The sequence below is a fragment of the Alosa sapidissima genome, chromosome 6 (genome assembly GCF_018492685.1).
Source record: "Alosa sapidissima isolate fAloSap1 chromosome 6, fAloSap1.pri, whole genome shotgun sequence".
Taxonomy (NCBI): domain Eukaryota; kingdom Metazoa; phylum Chordata; class Actinopteri; order Clupeiformes; family Clupeidae; genus Alosa; species Alosa sapidissima.
The window spans coordinates 38,986,060-38,991,645 of record NC_055962.1 but is presented as its reverse complement, the minus strand read 5'-3'; the positions used below and the strand labels follow the sequence as shown (position 1 = coordinate 38,991,645).

General features: G+C 41.2%; 1 long non-coding RNA gene across 1 annotated transcript; it reads right to left on the bottom strand.

Annotated features, from left to right (window-relative positions):
• Nucleotides 1-2,128: 2,128 nt before the first annotated feature.
• On the bottom strand, nucleotides 2,129-3,610 carry LOC121711383. Its single transcript, XR_006032296.1, has 4 exons — nucleotides 3,218-3,610; nucleotides 2,885-3,039; nucleotides 2,509-2,568; nucleotides 2,129-2,265 (listed from the first exon to the last, which is right to left on the bottom strand). It is a non-coding gene; the product is annotated as an uncharacterized LOC121711383 (long non-coding RNA).
• Between the last annotated feature and the right edge of the window lie 1,976 nt (nucleotides 3,611-5,586).

Here is a 5,586-nt window from a genome sequence, read left to right as displayed (position 1 = left end):
AACAGCCAAATGTATAGCCTACTGTTAGCCGCTGAAAGACATCCAGTGGATAAGGTTGCCACAGAACTTGGAGACGTACCCCTTGGTTCAGTCCTGTCATACCAAGCCCTTGCCTGTCCCACCTCCACTACCAATGTCCATCACCCACCCTTTCCTCTGCCGCCAGTCATGTCACTACGTCACTGAAAATGAGAGCAGATTCTACAGTGGAATGACTGTCACACTCTCTGATGCAGAGACTCTTGAGATGGAGACAAGGGGACAGAGCACAAATAACACCTGGCACCGCGTACGATCTCAGCGTCTCACATCCTCCATATTTAAGAGGATTGTGTCGAGGGTTGCCGACTTCGACACCTTAGCGGCACACCTGAACAAGCAGAAGAGGGCGGTGCAGACGCAAGCTATGAAAAGGGGATTGGAGTTGGAGCCTGTGGCTGTGGCGTTATACGAAGAGGTCACAGGTAATGTGACATTTCCTTGTGGCTTTGTCCTAAATCCACATGCCCCCCATTTAGGTGCCTCACCAGATCGCAAGGTGGTCGACAGGTCTGGGCTCCTTCAGGGGCTTCTGGAGATAAAGTGTCCAGATGTGGATAGTTTTGTTGAGTGTAGATACCTATGCGCAGGATCAGAAGGTTTTACTCTTAAACACAACCATGAATACTACCATCAGGTAATGGGACAAATGGGCATCACTGGGATGACCTGGTGGGATTTTTTTGTCTATTGCACCAAAGACTACCACCTGGAGAGGATCCGTTTTGTCTATTGCACCAAAGACTACCACCTGGAGAGGATCCGTTTTGATGAAGACAAAGTTGGACATTTTTTTCTTTGAGCATTTTCTGCCCTGTGTAAATAAAAGCTTCTACGATGGGCATTTTCTGCCTGCCCTGTGTAAATAAAAGCTTCTACGTTTGTGTTAACCCCAAAACAAATAGTTGACAATGTTTTAAAATGGTTAATACACTGTTTATTAGTGCAAATTGTTCATTACACAAATTATTTCAGTTATATGTTCATATTTTATGATAGAAAAAAAACATATACATGGATTCATATGATCTAATGTGGAAACTACAATCTTACATCACATGCAAGATACATTCAGTATTGAGATACATTCAATGTATGTGTGTGTATGTGCGTGCGTGCAAGATGTCTGACAGAGTGTTGTAAATGCATGTTAAACAGGATTAAAAGATAGGTCCCTGAAAGTTAGTAAGTAGAGCACAAACAGTCCATAACTGGTTAACTGAACCACACAGTGAAAGGGGCATGACGCCATCAAATATATGATACTCTTTAATACGCCTGATTGCCCTCTCTACGTGAATCCTCAAACGGGCAATCTCTTGTGTGTGTGTAATTTCTTCTTTGGAGAACTGCCCACTTTGGAGAACTGCCCCAAGAATGTTGGAATTATAAGTTTTACATTTATGTCAGCAAGGAGGTCTTTGATAAGAAATCCCTTATCTGCCACGACTTCGTCTCCTGGCTGTAAGAGGCTGAGAATGCCAGACTCTTCGGTGATTTCTTTATCTGAGATGGAACCTGCATACAGATTGCTGACTAGGCTAATAGAACCAAAAGGAGTAATGCCAATCAATGACTTTAGTGTTGTGGTACCCTTGTAATGGGAGTATGTGACCGAAATTCAGAACCTTTGAGCTTGCCGTTTGAATATGGATCTCGGTACAGTCTAGCACTACCCGTGTGTTGGGGAATGTCCTTTTAAAGGATGGTGGCATCATTTCATTAATAGCCTCTCTACTTGGCCATATTGGCAGTGTGCTTAGCATGAAGAACAAGTAGTTCCCCCATGTTATGCAGGTCCTACTGACTGTCGTTGGTGATATGCTAAACCGCACAGCTAAATCAACAGCAAAAAAACCTTGCCGCACACGACAAAGGAAAAGAAAAAAAATGGTCAAAGAGACATAGGTGCTGGGCATGGAACCCCGGTTTCACAATGTGGTCTTCATTGTGATTTAACCTTTGCATTTGACTCCATCTAATCATTGACTCTGCTGTGGGTTTTAAAGCTCGGAAGACTGCTTTCAGTGTGTCATAATCTTTAAATCCAGTGTAAAACATTATCAACTGTGGCTCACACGGAGATTAAACTGCTCCCGTCTCAAACTTTGGTTTTCCTCCTCCAGACGGGCAATCTCTCTCTTTGCCGCTTCAAGCTGTTCTTCCACAGACAAGGAGTTCACCACATAGACATGGTCAGGCACTGCCTCTGAAACCTGTATGGAACTGTGTGAGAAAAAGACAAAAAGGACATGAGATTACAAATATATAAACATATTATTTAGGCATTTCATAAAACCATGCAATAGATACATAGAGCACAAACAATAGTCTCAGTCATCAGCTTGTGTAACTGATCCTACCATTTCATTTACCATAAAATAGGCCTACCAATTTGATCAAAGTAACATGTGTTAGTATTATTGATAAATGCAATCCAGCAGCCCTGTAGATTACCAGGTAACTCACTTTTCCTCATCATGCAGAGGCCTATCTGAAATGTTTTCCTCACCAATGTTACCAGTATCACTAAAAACAAATAAACACATATTTATGTATATATATATATATATATATATATATTTAACAATAATAAGAACAGTATTCAAGATCTTCGTTCAATTATCTCAGGCAGTTCCTACTTAAACATCAAAGTTTAAGGTTTAAAAAATGACTGGCTACTAACAAAAGTTTTGCTCCAAACAGGATCCCTATATACAGCTTTTACTAACGAATACCAAATGCTTCAGTGCTTAGTTATGCTTACAAATACCAATGATTATAGTTAACATCTTTATCATAGCTTAAATAGGCATGAACATGGCTAATGTCAGATGATGGTTACCTTTGGTGGCGTTGAATGACCCTTCTGACTTTCGGCTGACACCATGAAAACAGAGACGGCACACTCCCACTCTTCAGTTTTTTTAAACCTACGAGTGACCTAACGATGCAATCATTGGTGAAATGAATGGAGCACACCCTTGTATTGTCTGTAATCTGAGATGAGAGACGGGTTAATGTCAGTACAGTCATGTAGCCTAAATGATTTACTTGTAAAGATAACTGTCAATGTTAGCTATCGTTATCATTAACGTTATGTTTACGATAGTGGTTCTTAGCTAACGTTAACGTTAGTTAACATTAGCTAGCTCTCCTTGAATTGCTTCATAGTTACCTGAAAATGTGGTCCAACGTCACGTTTTATTTTTACTATCCACTGCCGACGGATGTCTGTGTCTCTTGGAAAACGATAAAAAGATAATTCTTTGTTCCGTCGATGATAAGAATTACAGCCCGGTACACAGCAGTAAGTACCATAAGACATCACTCCTCCGCATTAATTTTATCCATTCACGTTCACTCACTCACAGCAACAATGTTTCGAACTCTCTACCACCTCAGCCTCGTTTTTGCGCTGAAAATGTTCAAAATGGCGCTCACGTGACATGGGCAAATTGTAATGGTGTGTTTCCACACAACGAAATTTCGCGTCGCTCTCATTGAGGTTGAATGGAGACGAAATTCGCCCTAGTTGGGCGAAATGAAAGCGAATCGCCGAGGCAGGCGAAACAAAATTGGCCAAAGTTTAACTTTATTTAAATGAGGACCATTCGAGAACCAATCAGGTCCGCGTCTTTGTTTGGAGGCGGGAGTTACAAAAAAGTCTGACCAAGATGGCGGAGACTACCTGAGCTGTAACACAAACATTTGTATGTGATTAAAATGTTTCTACACGAACATTGGCACTTGTATCAACACGAATTGTGGTTTATATGCCACACGAACTTAGTCAGAGTACATACACCACTAAATAGACCTCTATATATGTTAGTTTAAGCACTCGATCTTTTTAGCTATCTGACAGGCGAAATGCTAGTATTTTAGGACATTGGATTGCATTGTAAACCTAGCTAGACAGCTAGGCTACATGCTGCAACACAGGTATGAAATATATTATGTCTTATTGACCTTGTTGTTTCTATGAACATGAATTGTTGTTTATTGGCAACATAGTCTTAGTCGAGTCATAAAGACCCCTGGATATCTTCATTAAGTACTTAAACGTTTGAATTAGCTGATTAGCCTAATTAGCTCGCTTGCCACCACTGGCTAGACACTGCAGTCAAAAGGTTAGCGGTTTCGCCGTCACGCCCCCGAGGCGAAATTTCGCAGGCCGTTTCGCAGGTGTTTCGCTGTGTGGAAACACACCATTAGGTGAACGTGCATATTCTGTTTGTTAAATTAGAGAAAGAAACATTTCTGAGAAATATGTTAGTGTAGCTTAACATCAACATTAGCCGTATGTAGCAGGGTTAATTATGCTTCCCTGAATTTCCCCATCGTTTCTACAAGTTCTATGGACATATTTTGTAGTTTCCCACGCCTCTGAGGTACAGTAGGTCGTAGGGGGGTGTGGCAGGGGTTGGTTCCCGCACTGAAGACCCCTTAAGTGTTCATGTAGCCCCCTCCTCTGCCTCTTTTGCTACTGTCCTGAGGCAGAGGTATGTGGAGTCTTGCATACAATACATCATATCTTTTATATACTTGTATTGTGCATTTTTCACAAATAACTGTTTTCTGGTGTTGCACACCTTATATACGAGTTACGTTTGTTTAATCACTGTTTTTATGTTAGCTCGTTACACAATGCATATTACCTCAGTTTTACATGCTACAGTTTGCTAACGTGGCTGCAGGTGTAGCGGCGTTAGCTTACAGACCTTCATACTGGTGAATTGACTGAATGTATTTAAACGTGGGTTACCTGTTTGATTGGCAGGAGCTGTGACGCGACTGGCTCGCTCCCTGCCTGATTTGTGTTTGTTTTGTCATATATTCCAGGTATGCCATGTTTGTTTTATGTACTTTTGTTATTGTCTTTTCACATGTACTTTTATGGCGATTCACGCAACTGCGTGTCTTGTGGTTTTGCCGCTCTCTTTTGCTACTGTCCTGAGGCAGAGAAGCTGTGACGCGACTGGCTCGCTCCCTGCCTGATTTGTGTTTGTTTTGTCATATATTCCAGAGAGCAATAAATATTAAAGCAAAGGTCGGTTGTGGCGTCCATCACTATTCCACTACAACACAACGCAGAGTGATCGAGGGAGGGGAGAGACGACCTCTGTTACACGTAGTCTAGAACGTTATTACTTAGTCTGTAATGTTAACCGTAGATAACGCTAGCGACTATAATGTTAACTTTGAGATTTGATTGACAGATCTCCTTTCAGAAAGCCCGGGAAGTTCCTGAAAGGCGTTTCAACTCTGCGGCTGAGCAGGCATTTTTCAGGTAGGATAACCTGGATTGAATCAAGTATTTGCAATAGATGAAAATATGTTTCTGAGAAATATTTTGTGTAGTGAAGTAAACTTAATAATCACCATTAGTCTTCGTGCATTCTATCTAGCTAACGTTAACGTTAACTTTTCAGCTCTTTAGGCTAACTGAACTATTGTAAGGTGTACCTGATTCCATGGTACTTTGACATTTTTCATACATTTAAATGGAGCAACCTACGATTCAGTAGGCCTAGCTGTCTATTC